The sequence below is a fragment of the Pongo abelii genome, chromosome X, assembly GCF_028885655.2.
Source record: "Pongo abelii isolate AG06213 chromosome X, NHGRI_mPonAbe1-v2.0_pri, whole genome shotgun sequence".
Taxonomy (NCBI): domain Eukaryota; kingdom Metazoa; phylum Chordata; class Mammalia; order Primates; family Hominidae; genus Pongo; species Pongo abelii.
Genome location: NC_072008.2, coordinates 132421785 through 132439034, shown reverse-complemented (window position 1 = coordinate 132439034; position 17250 = coordinate 132421785). Strand labels below are relative to the sequence as shown.

Here is a 17250-nt window from a genome sequence, read left to right as displayed (position 1 = left end):
CTTTCTTTCTCATTTTGATGATGTTTTCCCAGTGTTACACTAAAACTTTTTAGTTTGATATAGTCTTACTTGCTTATTTTGCCTTCTGTTGCTTGTGTTTTGGTGTTATATAAAAAAAATCATGGAATTCGGGGTGAGCAAGCATTCTTCAATATATTGCCTTCCTTTACACAAATGCAGTGTATTTGTATTGAAAAATAATTATTAACATTAATTTTTTCAACAAAGAGGATTCATAACTACTTGAAATGATATTAATTTTTGGTAATAATTTCCCTAATAAATAGATTTTTCCACAAGGGTTGAACTAGTTTACAGTCCCACCAACAGTGTAAAAGTGTTCCTATTTCTCCACATCCTCTCCAGCACCTGTTGTTTCCTGACTTTTCAATGATTGCCATTCTAACTGGTGTGAGATGGTATCTCATTGTGGTTTTGATTTGCATTTCTCTGATGGCCAGTGATGGTGAGCATTTTTTCATGTGTTTTTTGGCTGCATAAATGTCTTCTTTTGAGAAGTGTCTGTTCATGTCCTTCGCCCACTTTTTGATGGGGTTGTTTGTTTTTGTCTTGTAAATTTGTTGGAGTTCATTGTAGATTCTGGATATTAGCCCTTTGTCAGATGAGTAGGTTGCGAAAATTTTCTCCCATTTTGTAGGTTGCCTGTTCACTCTGATGGTAGTTTCCTTTGCTGTGCAGAAGCTCTTTAGTTTAATTAGATCCCATTTGTCAATTTTGGCTTTTGTTGCCATTGGAAGTCAGTGTGGCGATTCCTCAGGGATCTAGAACTAGAAATTCCATTTGACCCAGCCATCCCATTACTGGGTATATACCCAAAGGATTATAAATCATGCTGCTATAAAGACACATGCACACGTATGTTTATTGCAGCATTATTCACAATAGCAAAGACTTGGAACCAACCCAAATGTCCAACAATGATAGACTGGATTAAGAAAATGTGGCACATATACACCATGGAATACTATGCAGCCATAAAAAATGATGAGTTCATGTCCTTTGTAGGGACATGGATGAAATTGGAAATCATCATTCTCAGTAAACTATCGCAAGAACAAAAAACCAAACACCGCATATTCTCACTCATAGGTGGGAATTGAACAGTGAGAACACATGGACACAGGAAGGGGAACATCACACTTCGGGGACTGTTGTGGGGTGGGGGGAGGGGGGAGGGATAGCATTGGGAGATATACCTAATGCTAGATGACGAGTTGGTGGGTGCAGCGCACCAGCATGGCACATGTATACATATGTAACTTACCTGCACATTGCGCACATGTACCATAGAGCCTAAAGTAATAATAATAATAATAATCAAAAGAAAAAAAAATAAATAAATAGATTTTTTATAGCATATATTTCCTGATTTTATTGTGATTACATTCAGGTGCTATTGTTATAACTTTGTCAAGATTATTAACCATTATTTATAACCTTAGTGTTGTCATTGTTACTCATTTATTGACTGCTGGAAGAACATGAAACGCTACAAACTCTGTAGTCCAAACCCACATAGGCATATTTACCATTTTATTCCACATAATCCAGTTTAAATGAATAATGTAAAGTGAAATTAAACTTTTAACTTTAACTACATTCAAAAGGCATCATCCATAGATGAAAGTAGATTTACCACTGAAAATACATTTTTTTTTTTACTTGAGGCTAATTCAATCTATCTATAAACACTTCTACTTCTGACATAATTAAAATATGAAAGAGCCATTTACTATGAGTACCTACAGAGAATGCGAAAATGAAATTGTAAAAGAACACCCACAGCCCCTAACTTAGTTGTTTTTGATGACACTGATTTTTGTTGAAAAAAAATATGTTTAGTGTCTAGATTGCTAAATAAGAATGAAATCACAATTTTTCTACTTTTTTTTTTTTTTTGGCAGGGTCTCACTCTGTTGCACAGGCTGGAGTGCAGTGGCATGATCGTGGCTCACTACAACCTCCACCTTCTGGGTTCAAGCTGTCCTCCCACCTCAGCCTCCTGAGTAGCTGGGACTACAGGTGCACGACACCATGCCTGGCTAATTGTTATATTTTTTGGTAGAGGCGGGGTTTCACCATGTTGCCCAGGCTGGTCTCGAACTCCTGAGCTCAAGCAATCCACCCATTTCAACCTCCCAAATTGCTGGGATTACAGGCATGAGTCACCGTGCCCGGCCTGAATCTAAGTTTTGTTGATAAAAATCAATAATATGTGCCATGTAAAGATGTCCTGTAATATTGTGATATAAAATAGTCATTGCAGAAGTTTATTTTTATTCAATAGGTGTATACTTCATGTCTGTAAGATGATGACTCATTATTTATATGTATTTTGGTAATGCTTTTTGAAATTATCTTGTTAACTGATATAACAGAAAGGAGAAACTGCTTTCCAAATTAAGTATATGTTAAATTCAAAAGAAAGGCATTCTTTAAAACAATCTCACCCAGCTTTACGTGATTGCTATGGTGGTATCAGGTTGATATATAAACTTAGAAAAAAAAAATCTACACAAGTAATTCCATTCCTTTGAAAACAAAAATCCATTATTAACAACCATTTTACTTTAGTACATTTTTTAATACAGGCATACCTGGTTTTATTGTGCTTTGTCTTTGTGTTTTGCAGATATTGCAGTGTTTTTTTTTGGGGGGGGTTGTTTATTGTTTTGTTTTGTTTTTAAGTTGAAGGTTTGTGGCAACTCTGCATCCAGCAAGTCTAGCAGCACCATTTTTTTTCATCAGTATGTGTTCACTTCATGTTTCTGTGTCACATTTTGGTAATTCTGACTGTATTTCAAAATTTTTATCACTATTATGTCTGTAATAGTGATCTGTAAACAGTAATCTTTGATGTTACTATTGTAATTGTTTTAGGGCACCAGGAACCACACCCATATAAGATGGTGAACTTAATGAATGTTATACATGTTCTCACTGCCTCACCAATTGGCCCTTTCCCTGTCTCTCTGTTTTCTTGGGGCTCCCTATTCCATCAGAGGCAACAATATTGAAGTTAGGTCAATTAATAAATATACAATGGGCTCTAAGTGTTCAAGTGAAAGAAATAATTTGTACAACACTCACTTTAAATCAAAACCTAGAAATAATTAAGTTTAGTCACAAAGGCCCATCAAAAGCCAAGACAGGCCAAAAGCTAAGGCACTTATGGCAGTTAGCCAAGTTGTGCATGCAAAGGAAAAGTTCTCAAAGGAAATTAAACGTGCTACACCACTGAACACAAGAATGATAAAAAAGCAAGGCAGCTTTATTACTGATATGGAGAAAGTTTTAATGGTCTAGATAAAAGATCAAACCAGCTACATTACTCTTTTAAGCCAAAACCTAATCCAGAGCAATGTCTTAACTCTCTTCAATTCTATGAAGGCTGAGAGGTGAGGGGGCTGCAGAAGAAAAGCTTGAAGGTAGCAGAGGTTGATTCACAAGGTTTAAGGAAAGAAACCATCTCCAAAATTAAAAGTTCAAGGTGAAGTGACAAGTGCTGATGTGAAAATTCAGCAAGTTATCCTTATTAACTAGTTAGATAACTGATGAAGGTGGCTACACTAAATAACATATTTTCCATGTGGATGAAATAGCTTGATAATGGAAAAAGGTGCCATCTAGGACTTTCATATCTAGAGAGGAGAAGTCCATACCTGGCTTCAAAGCTTGAAAGGTCAGGCTGACTCTCTTGTCAGGGGCTAATGCTGTTGGTGACTTTAAGTTGAAGCCAATGTTCATTTACCATTCTGAAAATCCTAGGGCCTTAAGAATTATGCTAAATCTACTCTGCCTGTGCTCTATAAAAGAAACAACAAAGCCTGGATGACAGCACATTTATTTACTTCATGGTTTACTGAATATTTTTAGCCCACAGTTGAAATCTACTGCTCAGGGAAAAACAAAAACAAAAACAGTTCCTTTCAAATATTACTATTCATTTACAATACACCTGGTCACCCAATAGCTCTAATGGTGACGAGTAAGAAGATTAATGTTGTTTTCATGATTGCTGATATAACATTTATTACGCAGTCCATGGATCCACAAGTCATTTTGATTTTCAAGTGTTATTGTTTAAGAAATACATTTAATAAGACCGTAGCTGAAATGGTGATTCCTCTGAGATATGTGGGAAAAGTAAACTGAAAACCTTGCAGAAAGGATTTGCCATTCAAGATGCCATTAAGAACATTTGTGATTCATGGAAGGAGGTCAAAATATCAACATTTTGATAGGAGTTTGGAGGAAGTTGATTCCAACTCTCATGGATGACATGAAGGTTTCAAGACTTCATTAGAGTAAGAAACCTGCAGATGTGGTGAAAATAGCAAGATAACTGGAATTAGAAGTGAACCCTGAATATGTGAATGAATCCCTGCAATCTCATGATAAGACTTGAACATATGAGGAAATGCTTTTTATAGATGATCAAAGAAAGTGGTCTCTTGAGATGGAATTTGCTCCTGATGAAGATGCTGTGAAAATTGTTGAAATGTAAACAAATGATTTGTAATATTACGTAATCTCAGTTTATAAAGCAGCAAAGGCATTTGAGAGGATTGATTCCAATTATAAAAGAAGTTCTACTATCTTTAAAATGCTATCAAACGCATCATATGCTGTAGAGAAATATTTTGTGAAAGAATCAATCAATGCAACAAACTTCATTGTTGTCTTATTTTAAGAAATTGCCACAGCCACCCCAACCTTCAGCAAACACCACTCTGATCAGTCAGCAGCCACCAGCATTGAGGCAAAACTCTCCACCAGAAAAAAGCATATGAATAGCTGAAGGCTCAGTTTAGTTTTAGCATTTTTAACAATAAAGGATTTTAACTGAGGTATGTGCATTGTTATTTTAGACATAATGCTATCATACACTTAATAAACTACAGTATAGTGTATACATAACTTTTTTTTGGAGACCTGGTCTCTCTCTGTCACCCAGGCTGGAGTGCAGTGTCACGATCATGGCTCACTGCAGCATTGACCTCCTGGGCTCAAGCCATCTTCCTACCTCAGCCTCCTGAGTAGCTGGGAATACAGGCATGCAGTATGGTGCCTGGCTAATGTTTTTCAGATGTTTTTGTAGAGATATGGACTCCCTATGTTGCCCAGGCTGGCCTTAAACTCCTGGGCTCAAACAACCCATTCATCCTGGCCTCCCAAAGTGCTGGGGTTAAAGGCAAGAGCTAGTGCTCTTCACAGCAACATAACCTTTATGTGCACTGGAAAACCAAAAAAGAAAAAAAAAGCGTTACTTGCTTTATTGTGATATTTGTTTTATGGCAGTGGTCTGGAACTGAACCCACATTATCTCCAGGATATTCCTCTAATAGCAGATATATTAAAGGTATAATATTTCTACATTTTAAAAACTAGAATTCAGATTTCTTTATGAATTTAAACTGTCTAATACATTTGTTTGGAATTTAAGTGTTTGGTATACTGTAGAAATTGAGGCACACTTAATTTGTTGTTAATGTATATACAAAAGCCCCTCAATATTGTCATCTAGCTCTGAAGGAGTGACAATATAAATCATAATTCATGGTCATACTGCCAAAAGAACTTTGCAGAGTTTATCTATTTGTAAACAATTTTTTCCATATTTAGTGAAAAAAAGGGTGTTTCACAAGTCGAAGCAAAAAATATAAAAGGTGAAACAATCATTGTTTAAATTTGAGATGAATACTATTATTGAATGTTCATTTTCTTTTTTTTATTATACTTTAAGTTCTAGGGTACATGTGCACAACATGCAGGTTTGTTACATATGTATACATGTGCCATGTTGGTGTGCTGCACCCATTAACTCGTCATTTACATTAGGTATATCTCCTAAAGCTATTCCTCCCCCCTCCCCTCACCCCACAACAGGCCCCGGTGTGTGATGTTCCCCTTCCTGTGTCCAAGTGTTCTCATTGTTCAATTCCCACCTATGAGTGAGAACATGTGGTGTTTGGTTTTCTGTCCTTGCGATAGTTTGCTGAGAATGATGATTTCCAGCTTTATCCATGTCCCTACAAAGGACATGAACTCATCATTTTTTATGGCTGCATAGTATTCCATGGTGTATATGTGCCACATTTTCTTAATCCAGTCTATCATTGTTGGACATTTGGGTTGGTTCCAAGTCTTTGCTATTGTGAATAGTGCCACGATAAACATACGTGTGTATGTGTCTTTATAGCAGCATGATTTATAATCCTTTGGGTATATACCCAGTAATGGGATGGCTGGGTCAAATGGTATTTCTAGTTCTAGATCCCTGAGGAATCACCACACTGACTTCCACAAGGGTTGAACTAGTTTACAGTCCCATCAACAGTGTAAAAGTGTTCCTGTTTCTCCATATCCTCTCTAGCACCTGTTGTTTCCTGATTTTTTAATGATCGCCATTCTAACTGCTGTGAGATGGTATCTTATTGTGGTTTTGATTTGCATTTCTTTGATGGCCAGTGATGATGAGCATTTTTTCATGTGTCTTTTGGCTGCATAAATGTCTTCTTTTGAGAAGTGTCCGTTTATATCCTTTGCCCACTTTTTGATGGGGTTGTTTGTTTTTTTCTTGTAAATTTGTTTGAGTTCTTTGTAGATTCTGGATATTAGCCCTTTGTCAGATGAGTAGATTGTGAAAATTTTCTCCCAGTCTGTAGGTTGCCTGTTAATTCTGATGATAGTTTCTTTTGCTGTGCAGAAGCTCTTTAGTTTAATTAGATCCCATTTGTCAATTTTGGCTTTTGTTGCCATTGCTTTTGGTGTTTTATTCATGAAGTCCTTGCCCATGCCTATGTCCTGAATGGTATTGCCTAGGTTTTCTTCTAGGGTTTTTATGGTTTTAGGTCTAACATTTAAGTCTTTAATCCATCTTGAATTAATTTTTGTATAAGGTGTAAGGAAGGGATCCAGTTTCAGCTTTCTACATGTGGCTAGCTAGTTTTCCCAGCACCATTTATTAAGTAGGGAATCCTTTCCCCATTGCTTGTTTTTGTCAGGTTTGTCAAAGATCAGATAGTTGTAGATGTGTGGTATTATTTCTAAGGGCTCTGTTCTGTTCCATTGATCTATATCTCTGTTTTGGTACCAGTACCATGCTGTTTTGGTTACTGTAGCCTTGTAGTATAGTTTGAAGTCAGGTAGCATGATGCCTCCAGCTTTGTTCTTTCAGCTTAGGATTGACTTGGCAATGTGGGCTCTTTTTTGGTTCCATATGAACTTTAAAGTAGTTTTTTCCAATTCTGTGAAGAAAGTCATTGGTAGCTCGATGGGGATGGCATTGAATCTATATATTACCTTGGGCAGTATGGCCATTTTCACGATATTGATTCTTCCTATCCATGAGCATGGAATGTTCATTTTCATGCAGAAAATTGTACTCACTATGTATGTAGCTATGTGTCAGATACACTTTCTGCCTTTATGCCTCACAGAAATCCATAATATTGCAGAGCAACCTACCTGTAGACACATATTTGGATTGTGGCTTGAATGGTGGTGATGCAAAGCATGGTATATTCATTTATTTTTGGAGTATGTGATGAGAAGGAATAACTGCTTTTGCCAAAGCTTAGGGGAACACAGATATTAAAGAAGACTTTCATGAAGAGGGGTAATTGAGATGGTTTTAGCAAGAATATCTCAGACAATATAGGAAGGGAATTCTAGACATAATGAACACAACATAGAAGTGCATAGAAATGAGAAAAAGTAGCAAGTGGCATTCAGGTCAGGCTCTAATGAGGAGACAGAGAGAAACAAGAATGAGGAAGTTTATGGCACACTACTACAGAGGATTTATATGCCATTCAAATGAGTTTAATACTAGAGTAATAAAAAGCTAATGAGGGATAATTTAGCTTCCAGCCATGTTCCCTAAAGAATGTTAATATTCTTAGTCAACAGGTACTTTGTATATAGACTTCTGAAATTTTAGGGGAAACCAAATAGCAAGCCCTTCTACATGTTTAATTGCAGATTAAATTCAACATTACTTTTCAAGGACTGGTCTGAAAAGAGCAAGTTTTTAATCATTGTGGCTGGCATGGAAGGAGTGACATCAGAACTCATATTTTTAGGGTAAGGTTTGCTAAACAAATATGTGAACAATAACATCTTTTCCACCTCAGCAAAAATGGGTAGTCAATTCTAACTTGTTATTTTCTGTGAGCCTTCCCATCCTTGATGATTATTGTATAATATCCTTCATATCGACTTCTTGCAGTCACAAAGTGAGTTAAATATTGAAAGGGGAAAAAGATTGAAATATTCTGTCAACTTCAAAAGTTGGGAACTCGAGAATGAAGATGCATAATTAGGATACCATAGTGTCTTTCCTTCAGACTCAAAAAGAATTCTTCTAATTCTTCTAGGTTTCAAGTCTAGAGTGCTGTCAAGCTACATTCCAATATTCTATGTTATATGACATTATTCATGTGCTCTTATAAAGTCATTCCCTAATTAATAATCTAAATATTGAAGCAATATTGCACATCACAGGATTTAAAAAAAAAAAAAGAGCCTTAGTCTAAGGGTGTTGTTTTGATCAGTGATGGAAATAAAGGGTGATTTGTGGCAGTGAAGTTCTGGGGCTGCCCAACTTGCATGTCAGTAATTTAAGAGGCAGAACACAATGACACTTCCCAAATAAATATTCATCAGTAGACATTTATTAGCTACCTGTCATTGCTTAGCTCTATATACTTGGCTCGGTGAAAAGTTTAAAGCAGGAGAAAACACAACATATGCCTGCCTAAACTGGAGGAGCTTATGCGCTAGCTGGGAAGACAATATGTATATTCACAAAAAAGGCCAGGCAACAAGGTGCGATAAGTATATGAGGTAATATAGTACAGATGATCCTATGGAAGTTTACGCAGCTTTATGATTTCCTCTATTAACCATCACTTTTCCCCACTGTTCTTCCTTTCATAGAAATGGTGATGATAACCTAGTGTCTTCCTGTAAGGGGACATTGTAAAGATATACTAAGTAACTTTTGGAAAGGAATTTGAGCTCAGAGAGAAGGCATCAGAAGAGTATAATGAAAAGAACCTTATCGTAAACCAAGGTAGAGTTGGTTATAACAGAATGACTAATAAATCATTCCTTTGTTTACTTTCTTCTTCTTCCGTATTTGACAATTAAGCCTTTTAAAATTCCTGGTGTTTAAACTGACAAAAAATAACTGTGAATTGCCATGAAACAACCTAATGCACAAGATTTTAAGCATACACACTGCCTATTTTTGGCCAGGTCTTTATTTTTAACAGGGGCCTTTAAAAAACGTCTTTAGCAACAGTCTGTAATAATAGAGAAAACCACTAAATGTATCTATTTGTCAGTAATCCTAAGGCATTATTTTGCGAGGAGAGGAGAAGAAGAAAATGGTTTGGTTTTAAATTTTTGAAAGTTCTAAAATATGTTTTTTTATTAGAAACAAATATGAATGTTTATTTTATTGCTTCCTTGTTAAAGTAATTATACACTGACTTTTTTTCCTTTCCAGGGTGTTATTCAAGGACCTTAGACTAATATCTCCAACAGTTCTTTTAATTACTCAGGAAGGATGATTTATATAAACAGATATGAAGGTACTGAACCTGATTTTCTTTATCAGCTTAAGTCGTGTGTTCCACAGACTTCAAAACTCTAAATGATATCTTTGAACTGCATATTTTTAAACCTGAGGGCTTCGGTTTATGTAGACTGGAACTGGAAAACTTCTCTTCCTTTCTCCAATCCTCTCTTCCTTTCTTTCTTCTTGACTTTTTTCCTTTCTTTTCCTTTCGTAACTCAGATAAAGAATATCCATTTAATCATATTCCTCAGTTCATAGCACATTATTAATCACCCACTGATGTAAAGCCCCTCTTGTGTTTGTAATTCCATCCATCCATCCATTTCTTTTTATCTTTTCTACTTCCATTCCCCTTTATTCATAGGCAATCATTACAATGTGTATACATAGTGTATTTTTTTTTAATTTGAGTGCATGCTTTGAACATGTATGTTGTTATTTTGGGTTATGTCTTTGTAATTTATATAAATGGCATAAATAGTAATTGTAGGTATTACTGACATAGTACTTTCTATAAGCCAGACACTGTTCTAAACACCTTTTTATGTACTGACTTAGTTAATCTTTGCAATAACCTAATGATATGGGTACATTTTTTTTTTCTTTTTTAAAGGCATTTTTACTATTTTCACATTACATAAAGTAATGTAGACAACCTTAGGAGAATCTTTCAAGATAATGATTGTGTTTAGGACCAAATAAATCTACATCTGATTAGCAGGATTAATTTGTTTTCAAACAATGACTATGTTTTTAAGAGTTCTTCCCTTAAGTAAATTCACTATTTTTTTATTATTATTTGTTTTTCTAGCTTTATTAGGGTATGATATCATATAAATATAAGTTTTTAAGGTGTATAATATATTTTTATATTACCTTGTGAAATTATATTACCTTGTGAAATGATTCCCTCAATCACATTAATCAAACTATCCATCACCTCACAGTTATTTTACGGAGGTGAGGTTGAGAACATTTAAGATATACTCTGTTAGCAAATTTTAAGTATACATTATTAATAACTATAGTTATCATGGTGTTCATTAGATTTTCAGGACTTACTCATTTGATAACTGAAACTTTAGAAGAGGAAACTAAGGCACAAATTGGCCTGTGCCGCACAGCTAGAAAGTGAAAAAGCTGAGATAAAAACCCGTACATCTGGCTTTGGAATCCACACTTTTAATCACTAGTCAAACTGTCTCTTGCTATGCAATATCACTGTATTTTTAAAATTTTTTACTAAACACTGTCTTGAAAATTCATGTGTCTTGCTATGTACACAGCTAATTAATTCTTTTTAATTTGTGGGAGGCCTCTTTTGTAGGTTTTAGCAACTTCTTGCCTTAACTCTCACCAATGTTTCCAAGTGTATTGTGAGTACACTAGCATCTATGAGTCTGGACAGAGAAGGAGATCAGGATGAGTGTAGCAAAAAGGGTGGTAAAAAATAATCTACAGGTATGTGTCAGTTCCTGTTCGGTCATATTTCTTAATTTTACCTAAATATGATTATCCCTTATAACAAAATATTTGAAAATAGGGAATTTCTGGTAATCTATGCACAACTGAAAAAAATCTGAATTAGTTTGCCAGGGCTGCTATAACAAAGTACCTCAGTCTGAGTGGCTCATAGAACAGATATTTATTTTTTCACCTTACTGGAGGCAAATTGTCCAAGATAAAGGTGGCCACAGTGTTGGTTTCCTCTGAGGTCTGTCTTCTCGGCTGGTTGATGGCCATCTTCTTCCTATGACTTTAAATATCCTTCCCTCTCTAAGTGTCTGTGTCATAATATCTTTCCTATAAGGACACCTGTCATATTGGATTACATCCCATCCTAATGACTACACTTTGACCTAATTTCCATTTTATAGTCCGTATCTGCAAATATGGTCACAATCTGTGGTACTGAGGGTCAGGACATCAGTCTATGATTTTTTTTGTGTGTGTGGTGTAAGGAGACATAATTGAGCCCATAACAATGGCTAAGGGACATAGTGAGACCATGGATTGACTATGTGTTAAAGCTAATGTTTCTTTTAGGAAAACATAAGAAGATTATTTTGATAATTATATACTGATCATCTGTTATGTGTCAAGAACTAAGATAAGATGCCATAGAGTGAGAGTTTGGTGAACAAGTACTTTTCAGATGATAAAGGTGGCTAAATGGTGCTGTTATTACCTAGGAAGGTTTTAGAACCATATTCGATAGTGTTTTCAAAGAATATATTTTCACATGGTGAGACAAGCCTATTGTACACATGCTAGAAGGCAGATCGTCATTTCTTTCTGATGCCATATTTATTTAAAATCAGGCTTTCTTTCTCCTTCTACCCCTTCTAGATCTTTTTAAACTTTTCCTTATGTGCCATGTTTACTACAGTAATACTGATTCCCAGTCCAATGTCACACCATTTATATCACTTACTATGGCACTGTTCTTTTACCAATTACCCTGGTGATAGTTGATTAATTCATACGTGCCCAGGTTATACTTTAGCTCTGTATGAACAGAAGCACACTGTGTCCAGCATATGTAAGGTAAAGATGCAAACATACACCATAGATCTAAAAGAGCAATGAGTGAGAGCAAAAGGCTGAACTTAATATTCCAAGACAATAAATTTTCATAGCATTTAATCTGTTTCATGATTTGGTATTTCTGAAGTTAACAGGAGCCATAAACAAGAAAGAAGGAGTTTTTGTGTGCTGAGGGATGAATTAGAAATAATGTGAACAAAGCAGAATACCTCATAGTTGTATATTCCATGTGGAATAGTCAATCTGCTATTGGCTTAGTTCTTCAGCTGAGTGGACTGGTATGTTGAGACAAATTCCTACATTTCTCACAGAATGGTGTTCCCATGTGTTTTACTGGACTCATGATTGTTGAAATGTCCATGGAATCCTGACTTTCATAATTTAAAAAAAATGCACATACATAAAAATATCAATGCCAAGTTGAATTATTGATATTAAACCTATAAAACAGGTTATTCTCAACAGAGTAAAGTATTTTTTTGGTTTTATTATTTCCTGCCAATTTATAAAGAATAGATATTCTGCTTTTAACTTCTCTCAAAGAGGATACACTGCATTGAGCTACTTTTGTTAACACTTAGTGTAGCTGTATTCCATTTAAAGAAAAGGCGGGTAATAAATGTTTTCCAGCTGTGCAATATTTATAATATGACATGATTTCAAATACAAGCGTTACATTATCTGTGTTTTTTTTTTTTTTAAAAGAAACTCTTTAAATAAACCTAATTATGTGTTATACATCTCAGAACTGGCTTGTTTTTAAACCCAACCATTTGCTTACACCTTTCATACTACAAAAATGCTTGTTCTGTAATAGATATTATTTTTTATGTAACCTTGATTTAAAGGAAATGTAAACATTAAAAATATTTAAGAATCAAAAATATTTGAGTTATTGAAGAGTATTTTTAAACTTTAATATGAAAGTTATATTGGAATTGAGCAGGAGGAAGTTGTAATTAAAGGAGCATTTAAATAAAAATGAAATGTCTTAGTTAGACTTGTTATGCTTTATATTGCAATCCTTATCAGAAATACCTTATAGATATGAGATAAGATAACAATGATTTCCACCAGGGATACTAAACACATTATCAATAATTATTTTAAATGTCTGAATTCAGTAAAAATAAAATAAACTACCTGAAACATGTTCAAGCAAGGAAGATGTTTGTAACTATTCTCATTCTAGCCTTTAACACTTATTTTAATATCTAACATACCCACTCTCTAGGGTTGGTAATACCCCTAGAATGGATTAACTGTTATGATTGTTTAAATTGATTTTGCTGTTTATCAGCTCTTATTCAGCAAATGGCAAGTTTGCTGACATAGCAGTGTACCGTAGATTCATTCTCCCAGATTCTATCAGTCCTGTAATTCAGTGCAGGTGTATCATTGGCGGTCCAATATAAAGAACTTAATGCAGGACTTTAAAACTTCTAGAAATTACATTAAGGACTTTCTTTGATTTTGAGGATTTCGAAGGAAACAACCAATAAGGATAAAACACAAATAGCCTCATTTATTATTTGAAGACGTTTTTACATGATTTTTACCTATGAAAACAGGAATGTATTAGAAGTTGGAATACTACTGCACACATGTAATTTTAACACTTCTGAATGACTTTTCAAAAAGGTTGACTTCTGCATACGGTTTGTTTCTTATTCTAAGTTTCTTAATTCAAAACAATCAATTCTCTTTCATTTCTTTTAAAAGTCTGCTTTGATTAATAAAGGCTACAATTTTTTCCACCCTGTGATTTATCTTTACCACCATTCTTCTGTGCCCATGTTCTCAACCTGTTGTTGACCATGAGGAAGACAGATGTTTATATTAAAATTTGGATTCCCTTTACTTTTCTCTTTTCTATAACAGATAATTGAAAATTGTCAGTAATAACATGATATAATGGACTAAGTGTAATAAATTCTTTAAATGTCTTTATTTTCATGTGGAGTGAGAAAGAAATGCTGTCTTTTCACAGTTATTCCTAACATGTTTTTTTCTGATTCCCTCAAGCCTACTCCAGAACTTTTGCTAAACTGTCACGCCTTCCTACTTTCAATTTCCTCCTTTCAACTGATTTCCTCTCTTTGGCATATAGAAAAACATAGGACTGCCCATTTAGTAAAGGCTTCTCTCAAGTTACTAATTCCCTTAAACTAGCAATTTCTTTAATCTACTGCCCTAGGATCCTCTTTTCTCTCATCACTAAATTTTTTCAGAAGTATTCATTCAGTTCTAGCTAACAACCCTATTTTATTCCCCAATCCACTACAGTACTTTTTGTTCCAATTACTTTACAGACTGTTAAAGTCATCCTTAACTTCCTTTTTTTGTTGTTTGGTTTTAAACCAATGACCTCTCAATTGCTAAATCAATTGGCTCCTCAAGTAACTTCCCTACTTCTATCTTGAGCAGTTGATTAAAAAAAACTATTTCTATCAGAAAGTCCATCTCTCATACATTTTTTTTCAGGTTGCCACTTTCAACTTCACTCTCCTACTATTCCACCTTCCCAATCTTCTTTGCTGACCTCTTTTTCTCCAACCGTTACATGCTAATGTTTCCCAAAATTCTTATGTTTGGCCATCTCTTTTTGTTCTCTGTGTTTTTCCAAGTAAATTAAACCATGAAAATGATTTTATATACAATTTATGCAGAGATAACTTCACAATCTGTGTCTTTCAGCTTGATCTGTATTTTATACATATACTTACACAAACTTACTAGAAGTATTCACGAGGTACTTCAAGCATAGCATACCTTAAATTAAGCACATTATATTTACTCTTAAATCAAAATCCATTTTTACTCCTGTATTCTGCATCTTGTTGAATTACATCTATTTCTTCCCCTCTCGAGCTCCTAGAGTTAACATTGACTCTTCACTACCCTTCAATATCCACATCTAATACCTCATCTAGATAAATTATGCCTCCAAAATATCTTTTAAATATTTTTATCCTGTCCATTCCTACCTTTAGTATCTTACCATTTCTCCACTGAACTATTTATGAAAATACCCTCATTATTGGTTCTCTTACAAATATATTGTATTTTCTTTAACTTTTTTCCAATTATTGCCACAGTTATATTTTTAAATACAATTGGGGTTATGGGACTTGCCTACTTAGGGTACAAGTATGTAAAGCACTGAGACAACACTCTTCAAATCTGGGGTCCAATCCTTCAACATGTCTAATTACACTTGCCATATAATAAATAAATATATATGTATGTTATGTATATATCATACATATTATGATATATAATAAATATACATAGATAATAAATAGATTATATTATATAGAGATATTTTATATATATATACATATTTAGTCATTTTCACTAGTTCTTACCACAGAATTCCTCAAAATATTGGAATTTCCTGAGTGATACAAATGTCTTTTGTTATTTACCACAAACACCTTTTTACCATACCTGAGTTTATGCAAAAGAAGTGACTCCTAGTGGTCCTAAGATAGCTTCACGATAGTAGCTGGTTGCCAGAGGAACCAAACACATGATTAGAAATTGCAACTTTCAGCCTCACCATCCATACCCTGTCCAGGGAAGAAAAAAAGGCTGGAGATTTCGTACAATCACCAGTGGCCAATGATTTAATCAATCATGCCTACATAATGAAACCTTCTTAAATACTCTTGAACAACAAAATTTGGCAAGCTTTTGGGTTGGTGAACATAATGATGTGCTGAGATGGTGGCACGTCTAAGAGAGGGCATGGAAACTCTTCACACCTCTACTCCTCCATACTAGCTCAATGCATTTCTTCTATTTGGTGATTCTTGAGTTGTAGTCATAATAATAATACTTTAATCATAAGTATAGCACTTTCCATTGTTTTGTGAGTCATTCTAGCAAATTATCAAATATGAAGGGGTGAAAGGAACCCCTACATTTATAGTCTGTGTGGTCCGAAGTAAGGTGGCCCCTGGGACTTGCAATTGGCATTTGAAATAAGGCCAGTCTTGAAGGACTGAAGTCTTGAGTTGTAGGGTCTATGGTAACTCTAGGTAGTTAGTGTCAGAATTCAACTGACTTCTGGGAAAGCCAGGTGGTGTCAGAGAATTGAAAATTTTGTTTGAATAACAACATATGTGGTGTCAGAAAAAAAAAAAGCATTCATTGCTAGAAAACCTTATATTGCTAAAAGGGGCCTGACCCATGGAGACATGGTTTGAGACAAGAAAGGATGAGGAACCTTTGATCTTGGAATGAATTAAGACTTTTTGGCTGTTGAGATGAGGGGAGAGGGTGTGAATGTATTTTGCATGTAAGAAAGACATGAATTTGGAGGGCCCAAAGGGCAGAGTGTTATAGGCTGAATTGTTTTTGCACAAAACTAAAATGTTGAAGCCCTAACCCCTCAATACTTCAGAATGTGACTGTATTTGGAGGTGGAGCCATTAAAGAGATAATTGAGGTTAAATGAGATCATACGCATGGGCCTCAATCCAATCTGAGTGGCATAAGAAGAGAAAATTTAGGCAAAGAAAGACATCAAGTGTACCAAGGAAGAGAAAAGACCATGTGAGGACACAATGAGAAGGCAACCATCTACAAGCCAAGGAGAGAGGCCTCAGAAGAAATCAAACTTGGCTAGTACCTTGATCTTGAAATTACAGTCTCTAGATCAGTGCAATAATAAATTTCTGCTGTATAAATCACCTTTTCTGTGTTATTTTGTTATGGCAACACTAGCAAACTAACACAGCAGGTTATTCTTGAGGGAACAGTAAGTCTTATGCACTGTATGAAACTGAAACCTGTTTGATAAAGCCTTAATGTAGGCTCAAGTTAGGGATGTATGTGTTGATGGAATTAAAGTGAAAGTTTAGATGAAAATTGATATGTGATATGGTTTGGTTTTGTCCCCAGCCAAATCTCATCTTGAGTTGTACCTCTCATGATTTCCACAAGTTGTGGGAGGGACCCAGTGGATGAATATGACCTGGTGGGAGATAATTGAATTATGGGGGCGGTTCCCCCCATACTGTTCTCATGGTAGTGATTAAGTCTCATGAGACCTGATGGTTTTATAGGGGGTTTCCCCTTTCACTTGG

At 35.0% G+C, this 17250-nt stretch overlaps 1 protein-coding gene across 11 annotated transcripts in view; it reads left to right on the top strand.

The window, feature by feature from the left end:
• DCAF12L1 (DDB1 and CUL4 associated factor 12 like 1) overlaps positions 1 to 17250 on the top strand; it is a 66857-nt gene that overhangs the window by 26541 nt on the left and 23066 nt on the right. For 3 of the 11 annotated variants that reach the window (XR_008518175.2, XR_008518170.2, XR_008518166.2), the window contains 3 exons: positions 8008 to 8109; positions 8965 to 9100; positions 9539 to 9623. The gene's annotated coding sequence lies outside the window, so the exon portion shown is untranslated. Of the gene's footprint in view, positions 1 to 1925; positions 2288 to 8007; positions 8110 to 8964; positions 9101 to 9538; positions 9624 to 10924; positions 11072 to 17250 lie in introns of those variants that run through there. The other 8 variants (XR_008518172.2, XR_008518167.2, XR_008518168.2 and 5 more) reach the window with 5 other exon arrangements.